Genomic DNA, 18,034 nt, shown 5'->3' on the forward strand with positions numbered 1-18,034 from the left:
TAACAACTTACATAACACGAACACTGTTCTAAAAATCCCCGCCTAGCGCCGCCTAGGCGCTAGGCCCCAGCCCACCGCCTCGATTAATGCCTAGGCCCCAGCCCACCACCTAGACCACCTAGGCACCCGCCTAGCCCGCCTGGCACCCGCCTAACCCGCCTAACCCGCCTAGACCCGCCTAGGTTGCAACTCACTTAGATAGAAAATACATAACTTTCATTTTGCATTTTGTTTTTTTTCCAATAAATTGTAAAAGACTTGCATACTTGAATGAATAAACATTATATCCTTATTTCACATGTTTTCATTATGTTCCAATACTTTATGATATATATGCATTCTATTTTGTAGTTTATGATGAAATTATATATATTTCAAGTAGAAGCAGACACTTATTTACCTGAAATATGATAGATTTACCTAAATCTGCCTAGTCCGCCTAGGAGCCCGCCTAGCCGCCTAGGCGCTAGGCCCCAGTCCGCCGCCCGACTAGCGCCTAGTGACTTTTAGAACCTTGAACACGAATATATATTATTATGGTAATGTCTCGCGCTAATAATATAAGAACATAAATTGACACAAAACACCATAATAGTAGTACTACTCTTGACATATAAGTCATTCTCCTCCAATATTTGCTCATATGGCTTCAGTGCGAAGTAAACGATTAAGAGCAATGAATGCTAGTTTAACATAAACCATTCAGTAAGTTGGGTGATACCAAATAGGCTTGCATGGGACATGACGTGCTGTCAACACTAACTCGTACTGTTTGGGCTAAACCCATCGATCGATGTGGAACGACATCGGTCCTTTGATCCCGTCAGTACGCATTTGTGAATTCAATTAACAAAATAACTGATATCCTACACTCTGCTCCTCCGTCCTTCAACATTGCATAGTCCCCAAGCAGAGCCGGCCCTGAGGGTGTGCAACAGGTGCCACTGCACAAAGTCCCCTATTCGGAAGGGCCCCTAAATTTTCATTACATGTATGCAGATGCATATAAAATAATTAGATTCAAAAGATTTGTATACAGGAGATAACAAAAAAGCATCCAACGTGTATCGAACTTAAGAACCTTGAAGGTACGAATCCCAGTGATATTGTTTTGTTATATTTTAAGCTTTTGCAAATTTGTAAACAGGAGATAACAAAAAAGCATCCAACGTGTATCGAACTTAAGACCTTTAAAGGTAAGGAAAAACATCTAGCTGATCAAACAACAACTTATTTTTGTTGCAGTAACTTGTAATATTTTAGTTTTATAGATGAAAAAATTAAAAAAATAATAATAAAGAAATATAACATTAAAAAAAATTGAAGGACCTCCATCTAAGTTTTGCACATGGCTCCTCAATACTCAGGGCCGGCCCTGTCCCCAAGTATGTATTTGTGATTCATATTTGATAAAATAACTGCTATCCTACTCTCTATTAGTTAGTTCTTCAACCATGCATGCGCCCAGGTTTAGTGATATAGTGCCAAGATTAATCTCATAAATCAAATCGTGTAAATCATATTAATACTTTTTAAAATTTCTCTAATTAATCCAGCTCATTTTACATTAGGTGAATTACGAAGAAAGTTGAAGTTCTACCGTAAAATTTATTGACAATACGAAGAGTATCCCAACTCCTTATATGCACATGCAATGTCCTTTATTTTTTCTTCTATAATTTTTTGTAATTGGAAAATTTGAGCCAGGAGATTATGTTGTGTGTGGCTGGTTAAGTACTATATATTGGATAAAACTGTACTAGTTAACCATTGCAGAAAAAATAGCCAAGATCTTACACCCCTATTTCGCACCTTTCCTATTCTGAACACCATGAAAACACCTCAACCTCCTCCCCCTGTTGTTTCCCGCTACTTGCAAGAAAATGAACTCAGCCAAGAAGACAAAGACCTTATATCCTCTCTACCTACAGAAAAAGCTTGGGTTGCAAATTACCTTCACAAGTACCAAGGTTTTTGGCAGGCAACTACGCACATGCAGGGAGCTTTGGCATGCCAGAAACACTTCCAAGCCCTAGAATCTGATATCCTTCTTGTAACCACTCCCAAATCAGGCACCACTTGGCTCAAGGCAATTTTGTTTGCCTTAGTGAAACGAGAGCACTATCTGGACCCTCAGCGACACCCTTTGCTCACAGAAAACCCTCATGTTCTTGTGCCGTTTTTGGAGATCGATGTCTACGCTGACATACAGGTACTTCCTGACCTCTCCTCCCTGGCCCCTCCGAGGCTCTTTTCGACTCATTTACCGTATTCTTCTCTGCCGGATTCTGTCAAACATTCCGGTTGCAATGTTGTTTACTTGTGTAGAGATCCTAAAGATGCGTTTGTTTCACTTTGGCACTTTGCAAACAAACTACGACCCGTGGGTAGTGGAACCATTTCACTTGACGATGCGTTCGATAAGTTCTGCCGGGGAGTGAGTGTGTCGGACCCTTTTGGGATCACGTACTAGGGTTTTGGAAGGAGAGCTTAAAGAGGCCTGAAAGTGCAATTTTCATCAAGTTTGAGGAAATGAAAGAAGAGCCCGCTCTTCATCTGAGGAGGCTGGCCAAGCTCTTGGGGTGCCCATTTTCTCCGGAAGAAGAGACACACGGAGTTGTGGATGGTATCTTAAGGTTGTGTAGTTTTAAAAATTTAAGCAATTTGGATGTGAATAAAAGTGGGATATTGTCGTCTGGTATGGAGAATAGCGCATTCTTTAGGAAAGGTGAAGTTGGAGATTGGATGAATTATTTGACCACTGAGATGCTGAAAAAACTAAACTCTATTACTCAAGAGAAGTTTCATGGTTCCGGATTAATTGAGAATTTGAAAGATTTTAATGGATTTATAAATTCATGGATTTTTATAGAGTTTAATTAATTTATAGAAATTTCATATAAAATTTTGATTTAATTCTCTCAAAATCTCATGGGGAGAGGTCAGATTTGTGGATGCTTAAAATACACTATGAAATCTCTCAAATTCCCTCTAATTTCTCAACTTTATCAAATTCTTTAAAATCAATTTTTAATTGAATATACCTGGAATGTTATAAACTTTTTTAAAATCATAATTGAATACACTCGGATTTATAAGGATTTTAATAGACTATCTTAAAACTCTAATTGAATACACCTTGGAATTTTAGATAATCACTTAAAATCCTGATTAAATACACCTAGATTCATTAAAAGAATTAAAATCCCTTAAAATCTCAATTGAATACACCCCGCTCTAGGGTTTGCATCTTTTGTCTCTGTGTCTGAGTCTTTCTCTTTGTGGGTGAGTTTTTCTTCTTGTGCGAGCTAGTTCTTCAAATTCTAGTAAACCATTTTGCCGCCGGCCCTAGCCATGGCTTGATTCGGTGGCAGCTCTTTTCCTCTTTCTTCTTCTTGTTTTTCTCCTCTGCTGCTCTCGGTTTTCCGGCCCATTGTTTCCTTTTGTATCCACTCCCTTATGCCTTTGATTTAACCAGCCTCTGCGCGCAATCGGAAAGCTTCTTTTTCCGATTTTCCCTTTCTTCTCTTCCCACTTATCTATCCACCTTCATGCTTCGGCTCAAACCAATTTCTTTCTCTCCCACTTGGATTCGTCCTCTCTCTACTCCACAATTGCTTCAATCCGCAACCATTTTGTTTGGTTGTGTCAATCTCGACATTGCTACACCACCACTTTCTTTCTGTGTGTCGATCTCGACATTGCTACTTGTTGGGAGTACTTTCCCTTCATTTTCTTGGTGCTGCGATTCCAAGTAGTAGGGTGTTTGCTAGAGGACGATGAAATTTGGTTCTTTTTTTGTTTCAGGGACTTGGCTAGTTCTTATCTCTGGCGTTTACAGAAGGATTGGTTCGTGGTCGGCGGCAAGCACTACAGGTGCTTCGGCAGCGGGAGAGAATCCACGCGTTTAGGGTTCTTTGTGTGTTTTTTTGTGTAGGGCTCACCTTTTAGGTTGGGCTTTTCTTCAGTTGTTTTGGAGGTCATAATGTTGCTGTATGCCTTGTGTGTTTTTGGGCCTCAACTCTTGTACGTGTAGTGTGTTTGTAATAAAATGTTACCTTTTGACTAAAAAAAAAAAAGGTTTTAGGGTTTGCTTCTTGCTGCTTATGACATCTTATTTATTTGGGGACGGGTAGTCATTAATGAGTAAGAGAAAGAAGGAAAGTGTACGGGATCAACTAGTTCCCTAGTAGTAATAATCAATGACGTTACACATATCGACCAGTTACCTAGTAGTAACCCATCTCTATATTTTCTATGTGTAGCATAGGAGAAATCTCGAATTAAAATAATAAATACTCATGTTTAATAAACGTTGGGAATAAGTCATTAATGAGAATGATTAAATTATTAACTCCATGCATATAAGTAAAGATAAATTAGTGCTTAATATTTTTTGTCATCCTCTCTGGAAATTTGTATCCTACTCTAATGACTAAAATTACCACTAGTTCCACCTTCCTAGGAAAGTTTGATTACTACCAAAAAAAAAAAAAGAAAAAAAAAAAGGACAATAGTCACATTTTAAAAGTATTGAAGGAGTGAACATAACTTGAATCATCGACTTTTGCCTTCTTTTTGCATCAGATTTGTTTTTGTTTTCTGTTTTAAGTTGGATCTTCAAAATCTGACTTATACATTTGAGATCTCGCCTTGTTGTTCGTGGATTTGAGTTTTCAAGACTTTTTTTTCTTTTCGATTTACTAACCCCAATATGCAATTTAGGGTTAATCTGCATTCATCGTGGCCTGCTTTATTCTTAATTTCTTCCTAAAACCCAAACATAATATCATAATTTTATAATTTAAATCATAAAATGTTTTCACATACATCAACAAACTGTTGGAATTTTGACCAAAAAAAAAAAAAAAAGAAGAAGAAGAAGAAAACATACAAACTTCGAAACTCAGAAGTCGGCTCCCAGACTTGTTTCCTTCATTTTACACTTGGTGTGACAAGCTCTTGGCTTGCACACTCTGGTAACTAGCTCTGGTTGCACAATTTATATTTCCTTTTTACTCTCTCATATATGGAAAGCATATGGTTGAAGATATTTTCAACCACCAAGCTTCTTCTACACGGCTCCTACTTTACATGGAAGAGATTAGCTCTCTCCGCCCAACTAAAGCATCTACCCGTGGCCTCTTATACACCAAGCGTTTCAACACTTTTCAAGACATGCCGTGTGGTAAACAGACATGAAATTCATCCCCAATCATTGGACTATTCTGTGATGATTAATATATAGGTAAGTTCAAACAAGAGTACGTAATGCAAATATCCGGAAATGAATAAACTTTTTAATTTCATGGAAATGAACTTGTGTTTATTATGCAGCATGTGCTAAGTTTAACATTAACGTTGCATCAGTATGAGTTTGCAACACTTGAGTTTATTGCAGGCAGGTGCACTCTGGCCTCTCTCTCTCTCTCTCTCTCTCTCTCTCTCTCTCTCTCTCTATATATATATATATATATATATATATAATTGATCCATTATTCTTTGAATTGTCCCAAATTAAGATTCTCAATTTAACAAAGACCTCAATACTAAAAGTACCAGACAAGGGAAGAATATGATAAATTTCCAATGTGTATGGTTAATACAACACTATCATAATATCTACTAGATAATTTAGGGCACTTGGAAAACAAGTTGCTCTTCTTCCAAGATACGTACCCTTTTTGGCTTAGAAACTGCACATGCCATACGGCATACACTTCCTAGAAGAAAAAAAATGGCTGATTTGGACACCAGTTGAATAGGGTTCGATTCATGGACGTGGTTTACCCATCCAAATGGGGTACAACACATAGTGCCATAGTGGGGACAGTGCATGGCAGAAAGACAATGTCCGAGACTTAATGGTTGGTCTCAATTAGGTTTCTCTGTGTCGATATAGGCTCAATAGCTGAGTAGAAATCGCCTCTATGAAGATGTCAAGATGACGTTGTTTTAACTTATTATGCGTTTTTTTAAATTTATTCACATTATCGTTGTACAATTAATTTAAAACATTACCATTTAACATTTCTGTTTCATATAAGTCATTTATCTGCCATTATTTTCCACAAATAGAAAAATTGGTGGACATATTAAGTACTGGTTTGGTACTGAGGTGCTTTTAAAAAAAACGGGTATCAAAAAAAGCTGGGAGCTTTTTTGTGTTTGGTAAACATTCAACTTTAGTTTTTTTTTCACAGTTTTGGATGAAAAAAAGCTAAAAGTTCAAAGCAGCAAAAGCTAGCTTTGAAAAACTAGCTTTTTTTGCTTCCACAGCTTCTGCGCAAACCTAATTTGTAAGAGGCCCTGAGCCCTTTAATGAAACTTTCAAACACCCAAAATGACCTTAAACAATTAAATAATTACACATAATGCCAACTGGAAAACGTCGCTGACTTCAATTGGGAGGTCATCCTCGTCGATCCCGTCACAACAATGTTCACTCCCAGCTTCAACAATCACCATTATTGACCTTGAATTCCATACCCTAAGATGTTGTTTCTGCCTCTGTCCTTCCTCCCATCTCTTGTCCATCCCCTTTCACTCCCACATAGGCAAAATCGCTGCAAGAAATACCACAATCTTTTCCAGCGAGGACCAGATTCGGTTTTGGCATCATAGATTTGCCTAGATTCTCAAATTGCACCGCTTACAGGCGACTGATCTTTGTATTTATGCAAAGTATGAGAGCCTAGATTGCCCAGACGGACACCAAAACTCAATTATTCCAAATACCCAAAATTATATACAGGAAACTACTTCGTATGATCAAATTCACACTATACAATTTCAAAAAGAAAAAATGATTAGTCCTGAAAGAAGAAAGAAACCAGCATCCTGGAGCGTTGGTCCTGCCCGATGTATATTATGAACTCCTTGAGCAGGTAGACCATGTATGTACTGCAAATCAGATGACAGGTGAGAGAGATTGAAGAACGGAGCAGAACATAAAAAGAAGACAGAGCAAAAAAAAAAAAAACTGAGAAAATTGGGGTTGTAGGGGAGACTTTTAGATAGATGTTTTTGGTTTTTGGAAAGTCTGGTTCAGTAGTGGGTAGTGGGAGAGACTACTCGATGCAGATGGAGAAAATTAAATTAATGGCACATCTAGTATTATATCATTTTTTGTCATTTCACACAATCATAGTTGTTTTACATAAAAATGTACCAAACACTATAATACTGCTTTTTCTTTTTTCCCATAAACACCTTTACAAAAAAGTTTACTAAACACTATGCTACTTTATTTCACAATTGCTTATTCTCACAGTACAGCAGAAACAGTTTTTTTTCTTCAAAGCACAGCAATACCAAACCAGCCCTAAGTTTAACAGACAATGACTAATGCCCTTCCTAGTAAGTTTCCTGGTCTGGTGCGCCCTAGGCCAGTTGGCCTCTTGTGTAGAAATCATGAACCAATTGGCAATTAGTCAAGTGGCCGTCGCATAGATGTAGCAGCACTTCACCACTTCACCACCTCAGCCTCTCTCAGTCTCAGGCCATCCCATCTTTCCATTACTCTAGAATGGAAGACACCAAATTTCATCGTGCTGAGAGTATTAATTTCACATCGGGTAGAAGATCTTGGGTGTGCTTATAAATAGTTAAGTTGATTTCCATATTGCCAATTGGTTTTATAGTTAAACCTTAACTTTCTTCATATCGTCAATGGAAAAATAATTATATCGAATTAAGTTAGCGGCACATTCCTGAAAAATGGAACCATGTAAGTTCCATCCAACACATACAAATCAAACGAGACATTTTTGCTGCCGGACTGGAATTGGTGGGACGGGAAAATGGAGGATGATGAGATGGGATCGGGCTGGACTATGTTTTGTGGGACTGGAAAATGTGTGTTACCATGTATGCCCTAACCCTAGAGAAGTAGCAATTGACCAGAAAAAAATAAAAATAAATAAATAAATAAATAAACCCTAAAGAAGCAGCAGAGGTGATACCACATGCGAGGGGCAGGAGGCCGGCATGAACCACAAGACACGCTTATGTGCGCGCGCACCAAATATTTTTTGACTCACCAAATATATTAATCAGCAATATATTTATTAGTTAATCAAAGAGCCAAAGGAGAATTGTATTTATATTGACCAATATTTAGTAAGGAAAACTAATGAAAAAAATTTGAAAACTTTGAGTTTTAACAATAAAGATAAAGAGTAAAGTGAATAGTATCAGTGTTGAACAATAAAAATACATGACATATAAAAAATAAAATCCATGTAAATTGGACCAAACTACAAGGCCAAAAAAAAAAACAAAATGTAATCCAGCCCAAAAGATGAGGATGAGCCTTACATACAAAACAACATCCAGAAATAAACAAATAAAAAAATAAAATATGAATTTCTTCCTACAAAAGAGGGAAGAAAACGTGCAACACAGAAACCTCCATCTCTACAGGGTGTGAAAAAAAAACTGCACAAGTTCGTGGGAGAGGTTAAGTAAAAGTGGCAGGAGATCATGGCCTCCAACTTCCCCCACGTAGCAAATTCCAGAGCTTTCCTAGGATGCTTATAAATAAGCATCACCTGCAGCAAGTAAAGGAGGGGACAGACAGAAAAAAGGGGGGATACTCTGCAGAAAAAAATAGAGAAACATTGAGAGAAAATACCAAGAGCAACGAAGTGCTGCCAGAAAAGAGAAGGAATTTAATCATTCGTGCTTTCGAAGTCAAGAACTAAGGGAGAATATTCATCACCAGGTATAAAACAAAGCCCTGTTAAAATTATTTTTCTCTTGATTTTTGTTATGTTGTATATATATATATAAGAAACAGAGAAGGGCACGAAGGAAGAAGCAACGAAAAAATGGCAGCCGAAGACCACCAGGCAATGGTCCAGGACATTCCCCTTTGCTTGGCAATGGTCCACAACGCAAGGAAAAAAGGAAAAAAAAAAAAGAGAAGGACAAATCAAATTTTCTAATATTTCTTTTAGCTTTTTTTTTGCCTTTGTTTCTTTGTTTGGTATTTTTCTTGCACCAAACAGATGGAGGTGGAGATTCTGAACCACTAGCTGCAGTAGAAATGATCTCCAAGAATCCCATGAATTTCTTCGGGGTGGCCTAGACCACCCCGTGAAGTTCCAATTAAAGTCTAAGTAACCCATACTTGCCGTCCGTACATTATGCGACTTGAAGGAGATGGGTTTGGCAAATGCCGTGTTGCATAAAGCTAGAAGAAACCCATGCAATTTGAAAAGTCATCCTTTGCGGTTCAATGAGAAAACAGATGCATTTGTGGACAAATAAACAAGGGAAAAGAAGCAAAATGCAACTTTTGCTCCCCTTGACTGACTCATATTTGGTCTCTATGAAGAAAAGTAGCAAGGAAGCAACATATAGCAAGATGAAACTTAAGAGGAAAGAAATTGTCGTGTTTGGTGTTTTCTTTGCTACTCATGGGTACAAGATATGGAGGATGCCTTTGGCTAAAAATCCTATGAAAACTTATTGGGGATAGAGTCCAAGAAAAAGGAGAAAATGGAAAAGATGGTTTGTAAAGGAAAAGAAGTCCAGAAAAAGGGAAAGGAAGGAAACGTGTTGTTCAAGAGCTCCACCCAAAGTCCTTTATGCCAAGAATTCGAAAGATAAGAAGAAAATGGAAAAGATGGTTTGTAAAGGAAAAGAACTCCAGAAAAAGGGAAAAGAAAGAGAACGTATTGTTCAAGAGTTCCATCAAAGTCTTTTGAGCTAAGAATTCGAAGGAAATATGGAGATTGTAAAGTTTGCAAAAAGAAAACTACGGCAGGGAATAAAAAAGGGAAGTTGTCTTCAAAGTTGCTGGGAAATTTGACACAAACACAAAGAAAAGATAAGATGAAATGGATTGATAGAAGCTCCAAGTCAAAAGTAAAGGATATAAGTAAGTTTTCATCAAGAAAAGTTTTGTGCAGAACTCGAGACGACGATACCATAACACTTTGAAGTGCCGGCTTCGCAGCTTTAATAGTTCTTCTTTCTTATTCCACCTACTCCTATCTCAGAGAGAGAGAGAGATGTATCGCAGCAAAACCCAAGCAACCCAAGTCATTTAAGAGCTCTGCTTCTAAAAAATCGAAGAAGTCTTCTGCTTGAGAAATGTGAAGAAAAAAGCAAGATGGGCGACTGCTTTTATTCCAATTTCAAGTATGTTTCTTTGCACAAGGAAGGAAAAAAAGTATATACAATGAGTTTAAAAAAACTCTAGAGGAAGAAAAGTGTTCCAGATACCTTTATAAGGCTAAGTATGACTTAGTTTTTCCCTGATGCCACGTGAAGTCATGCTTGGACCTAGAAATCCAAGTCTACAACAACAACAACAACAACAAAGCCTTTTCCCACTAAGTGGGGTCGGCTATATGAATCCTAGAACGCCATTGCGCTCGGTTTTGTGTCATGTCCTCCGTTAGATCCAAGTACTCTAAGTCTTTTCTTAGAGTCTCTTCCAAAGTTTTCCTAGGTATTCCTCTACCCCTTCGGCCCTGAACCTCTGTCCCGTAGTCACATCTTCGAACCGGAGCGTCAGTCGGCCTTCTTTGCCCATGTCCAAATCACCGAAACCGATTTTCTCTCATCTTTCCTTCAATTTCGGCTACTCCTACTTTACCTCGGATATCCTCATGCCCAATCTTATCCTTTCTCGTGTGCCCACACATCCCACGAAGCATCCTCATCTCCGCTACACCCATTTTGTGTACGTGTTGATGCTTCATCGTCCAACATTCTGTGCCATACAACATCATTGGCCTTATTGTCGTCCTATGAAATTTTCCCTTGAGCTTCAGTGGCCTACGACGGTCACATAACACGCCGGATGCACTCTTACACTTCATCCATCCAGCTCGTATTCTATGGTTGAGATCTCCATCTAATTCTCCGTTCTCTTGCAAGATAGATCCTAGGCAGCAAAAACGGTCGCTTTTTGTGATCTTCGCTAGATTGCTCCAGTCATTAGTGTGGATAAGTATATAAATGAATAGAGATAGGAAAGCAAACACAAGATGTACGTGGTTCACCCAGATTGGCTACGTCCACGGAATAGAAGAGTTCTCATTAATTGTGAAGAGTTTACACAAGTACATAGGTTCAAGCTCTCCTTTAGTGAGTACAAGTGAATGATTTAGTACAAATGACATTAGGAAATATTGTGAGAGAATGATCTCGTAATCACGAAACTTCTAAGTATCGGAGTATGGTATCGTCTTGACTTGCCTTATCTGTCTCATAGGTAGATGTGGCATCTTCTCTGGAAGTACTCTTCCTCCATCCAGGGGTGGTATCTTTAACTGGTGGAGATGCACAAGGTAATGTATCAATTTCACTTGAAGCTTACTTGTAGTTTCAGGCTTGGTCAAGCACGATACAAACCATGTAGTAGGAATCCCCCAAGTCGCCGAGCTAGGGGATCTGCTGAAAGAGGTGACAGACAAGGTAAGCAATCAGAGCTCCGGCTGATTGTTCACCTTCTCCCCATCTTGCAGCAGCATGAAGGATAAAGAGAAGAAAAATGAGAAGAGATGATATGGGATACTTTTGCTTTTGAAGAAGTAACTTTCCACAGGCTTATTCTTGAACTGAGCTGGAGGGTTTTCTGGTTTCCTCCAGAGCCGACTGAAGAATTTGAGGGTCAAAACAAGTCCATCAAATTTAGAGTACGTTCGACCCTGCTGATATGGGATACTTTTGCTTTTGACAGAGTAATGGATGTATCGGCACGTGTGCTGTTACGCTTGTCTCCACATGCTTCCTTGTATCCTTCGCACTTGCCCTATCTGTTCCTCAAGCAGATGCGGTATCTTCCCTGGAAACATAAGATGTTGAAGATGAGTACTCGAGAGCAATGCCAGGTAAGTAATCAGGTAAGGGGTTCCAGGCAGTCAGTTCCTGGCTAGAAGCTTGATGCCAAGTGCTGACTGATTGCTCTCTTTCTCCTTGTCTTGCAGGTAAAAACAAGGCCAAAGGAAAAGACAGGGAAAAAGCATGATATGGGATACTCTTGCTTTTAACCCTGATGATATGAGATATTCTTGCTCTAGTATAGCTTGTTTGCAGAGGTATTATCGGGGGGAAAGAAAGCTGAATATTTCGAAAGGCTTCGTGGGGAGTGCCCTCTCAGATATGAGGAAGGGTTGAGCATTTTTGCAGGTCTGCCTGTCCGTTGGGGATGAAGGTCGACATATATAGGAGTCTCCCTAACAAGTAGTAATGCTATTCCTTTACCCTGCTTGGTCATAGCACAGTAGTGGGAGCTGCCAGCTTCACATGTTTTAACTCTGTCAGAGCACTTTGAAAAAGTGGTCTGTGGTATCTGGCTCTCGAGAAGTCTTCGACAGAATGCCCATAATTTCCGCAAAGCTGAGTGTGCGTGTGACAGGTGCTGACAAGGCTAGAAAAGTAGGTGCCTCTTCGATTTCTGAGATCGGCCCTCGTGGTCTCTAAACAGCCCAGCTTTTGAGAAAGCGAGCGTCTTTTCGATTGATTCGGAGAACGATGCATCTTCGATTTTTAAGAAAGCAATCATGCTGGGGGTCTGGCTCTCGAGATTCGAGGAGCAGTGTCACTTCGATTTTTGAGAAAGTAATCATGTTGGGAGTCTGGCTCTCGAGATTCGGAGGGCGGTGCCTCTTCGATTTTGGAGCAAGCAATCTTGTTGGGAGTGTTTTCTCGAATGTGAGTAAAGGTTGGGCATGTTTGCTAGTCTACCTTGCCACAAAGCACAGAGGTTGACACACAGAGATTTTCCAATTATCCAGCAATGGTACTGTTCCTTTACCCTCTCTTCGATTTTTGAGAAAGTAGTCATGTTGGGAGTCTAGCTCTCGAGATTCGGAGGACGGTGCCTCTTTGATTTTGGAGCAAGCAATCTTATTGGTAGTGTTTTCTCGAGTGTGAGTAAAGGTTGGGCATGTTTGCTAGTCTACCTTGCCACGAAGCACAGAGGTTGACACACAGGGACTTTCCAATTATCCAGCAGTGGTACTGTTCCTTTACCCTTGTGGGTAATAATATGGTAGCTAGACCTTCAAAATTTATGGGTCTAAACTTTGTTAGTGCTGTTTCTTTGCTATTCTTTTACCTTTCTTGGTCAGAGCGATGTAGTGGGAGCTGCAAGCTTTACGTGCTCAATTTTGGCAGAGAACTTTGGCAAAGTTATCTGTGATACCCATGAGCTATTGTTGCGTGTGGGAAGTGGGTGATTGAACAGTAAGATTCATGTGTTTTCTACTTCCTCAGAAGTCTTCGACAGAATGCCCATAATTTCCGCAAAGCTGAGTGTGCGTGTGACAGGTGCTGACAAGGCTGGAAAAGTAGGTGCATCTTCGATTTCTGAGATCGGCCCTCGTGGTCTCTGAGGAGCCCAGCTTTTGAGAAAGCGAGCGCCTCTTCGATTTCTGAGATTGGCCTTCGTGGTCTTTGAGCAACCTAACTTTTGAGAAAGCAAACGCCTCTTCGATTTCTGAGATCAACCTTCGTGGTCTCTAAGCAGCCCAGCTTTTGAGAAAGCAAACGCCTCTTCGATTTCTGAGCAGGTGCCTCTTCGATTTCTGAAGCTCCGTCGAGTGCAGATTTTTATAGGGGCTGGCATTAAGTTCCGAAGCACACTTGAATCTCCACCAGTAGAAGCTCCATTCTTGCCCTTCTAAGATCTTGATTTGTCCAACCTCTTCTCTCTTCAACACCTTTGAAAATGTCTGGCCCCTCCGACCGTCGTTTTGACTTGAACCTTGTTGAAGAGGCAGCCCCGCCTTCTCCAGACAACATATGGCGCCCATCCTTCGTCTCCCCTACTGGTCCTCTTACCGTTGGGGATTCCGTGATGAAGAATGATATGACTGCTGCGGTGGTGGCCAGGAACCTTCTCACGCCCAAAGATAACAGACTACTTTCCAAACGGTCTGATGAGTTAGCTGTTAAGGATTCGCTGGCTCTCAGTGTTCAGTGTGTAGGTTCTGTGTCTAATATGGCCCAACGCCTATTTGCTCGAACCCGCCAAGTTGAATCATTGGCGGCTGAGGTGATGAGTCTCAAACAGGAGATTAGAGGGCTCAAGCATGAGAATAAACAGTTGCACCGGCTCGCACATGACTATGCTACAAACATGAAGAGGAAGCTTGACCAAATGAAGGAAACTGATGGTCAGGTTTTACTTGATCATCAGAGATTTGTGGGTTTGTTCCAAAGGCATTTATTGCCTTCGTCTTCTAGGGCTGTACCGCGTAATGAAGCTCCAAATGATCAACCTCTGATGCCTCCTCCTTCTAGGGTTCTGTCCAGTACTGAGGCTCCGAAAGATCCCCCTCCGGTGCCTTTTCTTTCTGGGGCTCTACCGACTGCTGAGACTTCTCCTAAGCAACCCTTGTGAAGGCTCCCTCTTGTTTGTTTATTACTCATGTATATGTACATATTTGTAGTTTATCGGGGATATCAATAAATAAGTTTTCCTTCATTTCAATGTATTGTGTTAAATTACACCAAAACCTTCTTCGCTAAGTTCTTTGAATTTTCTTTTGTTGAAGCTTGTATGTTGAAGCTTTCTGAGTGGAGCATGTAGGTTGGGGTAGTGTTCCCTTAATTTCCCGAGTGAGGAAAACTTCTCGGTTGAAGACTTGGAAAATCCAAGTCACTGAGTGGGATCGGCTATATGAATCTTAGAACGCCATTGTGCTCGGTCCTGTGTCATGTCCTTCGTTAGATCCAAGTACTCTAAGTCTTTTCTTAGAGTCTCTTCCAAAGTTTTCCTAGGTCTTCCTCTACCCCTTCGGCCCTGAACCTCTGTCCCATAGTCGCATCTTCTAATCGGAGCGTCAGTAGGCCTTCGTTGCACATGTCCAAACCACCGTAACCGATTTTCTCTCATCTTGCCTTCAATTTCGGCTACTCCTACTTTACCCCGGATATCCTCATTCTTAATCTTATCCTTTCTCGTGTGCCCACACATCCAACGAAGCATCCTCATCTCCGCTACACCCATTTTGTGTATGTGTTGATGCTTCACCGCCTAACATTCTGTGCCATACAGCATCGCTGGCCTTATTGCCGTCCTATAAAATTTTCCCTTGAGCTTCAGTGGCATACGGCGGTCACACAACACGCCGGATGCACTCTTCCACTTCATCCATCCAGCTTGTATTCTATGGTTGAGATCTCCATCTAATTCTCCGTTCTTTTGCAAGATAGATCCTAGGTAACGAAAACGGTCGCTCTTTGGTATTTCTTGATCTCCGATCCTCACCCCTAACTCGTTTTGGCCTCCATTTGCACTGAACTTGCACTCCATATATTCTGTCTTTGATCGGCTTAGGCGAAGACCTTTAGATTCCAGCACTTCTCTCCAAAGGTTAAGCTTTGCATTTACCCCTTCCTGAGTTTCATCTATCAACACTATATCGTCTGCGAAAAGCATACACCAAGGAATATCATCTTGAATATGTCATGTTAACTCATCCATTACCAACGCAAAAAGGTAAGGACTTAAGGATGAGCCTTGATGTAATCCTACAGTTATGGGAAAGCTTTCGGTTTGTCCTTCATGAGTTCTTACGGCAGTCTTTGCTCCTTCATACATATCCTTTATAGCTTGGATATATGCTACTCGTACTCCTTTCTTCTCTAAAATCCTCCAAAGAATGTCTCTTGGGACCCTATCATACGCTTTTTCCAAATCTATAAAGACCATGTGTAAATCCTTTTTCCCATCTCTATATCTTTCCATCAATCTTCGTAAGAGATAGATTGCCTCCATGGTTGAGCGCCCTGGCATGAACCCGAATTGGTTGTCCGAAACCCGTGTCTCTTGCCTTAATCTATGCTCAATGACTCTCTCCCAGAGCTTCATTGTATGACTCATTAGCTTAATACCTCTATAGTTCATGCAATTTTGTACGTCGCCCTTATTCTTGTAGATAGGCACCAAAGTGCTCGTTCGCCACTCATTTGGCATCTTCTTCGTTTTCAAAATCCTATTGAAAAGGTCAGTGAGCCATGTTATACCTGTCTCTCCCAAAACTTTCCACACTTCGATTGGTATATCGTCTGGGCCTACTGCTTTTCTATGCTTCATCTTCTTCAAAGCTACAACCACTTCTTCCTTCCGGATTCTACGATAAAAAGAGTAGTTTCTACACTCTTCTGAGTTACTCAACTCCCCTAAAGAAGCACTCCTTTCATGTCCTTCATTGAAAAGATTATGAAAATAACCTTTCCATCTGTCTTTAACCGCGTTCTCTGTAGCAAGAACCTTTCCATCCTCATCCTTGATGCACCTCACTTGGTTTAGGTCATTTGTCTTCTTTTCCCTTGCTCTAGCTAATTTATAGATATCCAACTCTCCTTCTTTGGTATCTAGTCGCTTATACATATCGTCATAAGCCGCTAACTTAGCTTCTCTCACAGCTTTCTTCGCTTCTTGCTTCGCTTTTCTATACCTTTCACCATTTTCATCGGTCATATCCTTGTATAAGGCTTTACAACATTCCTTCTTAGCCTTCACCTTTGTTTGTACCTCCTCATTCCACCACCAAGATTCCTTTTGGTGTGGGGCAAAACCTTTGGACTCTCCTAATACCTCTTTTGCTACTTTTCGAATACAACTAGCCATGGAATCCCACATTTGGCTAGCTTCCCTCTCTCTATCCCACACACACTGGGTGATTACTTTCTCTTTGAAAATGGCTTGTTTTTCTTCTTTTAGATTCCACCATCTAGTCCTTGGGCACTTCCAAGTCTTGTTCTTTTGTCTCACTCTTTTGATATGTACATCCATCACCAACAAGCGATGTTGATTAGCCACGCTCTCTCCTGGTATAACTTTGCAATCCTTACAAGTTCTACGATCCCCTTTCCTCATTAGGAGAAAATCTATTTGTGTTTTTGACGACCCACTCTTGTAGGTGATCACATGTTCTTCTCTCTTCTTAAAGAAGGTGTTGGCTAAGAAGAGATCATATGCCATTGCAAAATCCAAGATAGCTTCCCCATCCTCGTTTCTCTCCCCAAAACCATGGCCACCATGGAAACCTCCATAGTTGCCTGTCTCCCTGCCCACGTGTCCATTTAAATCTCCTCCTATAAATAACTTCTCCGTCTGAGCAATTCCTTGCACCAAGTCTCCAAGGTCTTCCCAAAATTTCTCCTTCGAACTCGCATCCAACCCTACTTGAGGTGCGTACGCACTAATCACATTGATAAGTTCTTGTCCTATTACAATCTTGATTGCCATGATTCTATCTCCTACCCTCTTGACATCTACAACATCTTGTGTCAATTTCTTGTCCACGATGATGCCAACACCGTTTCTCGTTCTATTTGTGCCCGAATACCAAAGTTTAAACCCTGAGTTTTCTAGATCCTTTGCCTTACTACCAACCCACTTAATTTCTTGTAGGCACATAATATTTAACCTTCTCCTCACCATAACTTCCACTACTTCCATAGATTTTCCCGTTAAGGTTCCTATATTCCACGTTCCTAAACGCATTTTGCTCTCTTGAACTCTACCCTTCTGTCCTAGCTTCTTCACCTTCCCCCGTCTAATAGGATCAAAGTACTTCTTTTGTGTGTCCCGTGTAAAGTTGATAGGAGCATATGCTCCCAAACAACTTTGAGTGGAGTCGTTCGAAAAGAAGTTTCTATGGCCCCCTTGCTCATTTAACACTGCATCCGGGTGCCGATGGAGATACAGCGACCCTTGCTCATTTATCACTGTGCTCGGGCCACACAGCGCGCCACTTACGGGTGACGCCCTAGCTTTAGCGCGATTTTGTTCTGGATTCATTTTCATAAGGATTCGACGTGATCATGGAGTGCCGGCTGTCGACTACCTGACGCCCTCCCCTCCTCCTTTATCCGGGCTTGGGACCGGCAATGTAAGATACATAGGCGGAGTTTAGAAATCCAAGTCTACAAAGAAAAAAAAAACGGAAAGCCTGCACCTCACGTGGAGAGCAACAGAGGTTGTTGAAACTTGGAAGCTTTAAAGTTATAATAAAAGTGAAGCTTGCTGTCAGTCAAATGGGTTCAAAATCCCATGACA

At 40.6% G+C, this 18,034-nt stretch overlaps 1 long non-coding RNA gene and 1 pseudogene across 1 annotated transcript; one reads left to right on the forward strand and one right to left on the reverse strand.

Moving 5' to 3' along the window:
* Positions 1 to 592: 592 nt before the first annotated feature.
* On the reverse strand, positions 593 to 4,999 carry LOC139192881 (uncharacterized). The gene is made up of 2 exons (XR_011577405.1): positions 4,895 to 4,999; positions 593 to 974 (listed from the first exon to the last, which is right to left on the reverse strand). It is a non-coding gene; the product is annotated as an uncharacterized lncRNA (long non-coding RNA).
* Positions 1,793 to 2,883, forward strand: LOC103416624 (cytosolic sulfotransferase 12-like; annotated as a pseudogene).
* Positions 5,000 to 18,034: the final 13,035 nt, after the last annotated feature.

This window comes from Malus domestica, chromosome 16 (genome assembly GCF_042453785.1).
Source record: "Malus domestica chromosome 16, GDT2T_hap1".
Classification (NCBI taxonomy): Eukaryota; Viridiplantae; Streptophyta; class Magnoliopsida; order Rosales; family Rosaceae; genus Malus; species Malus domestica.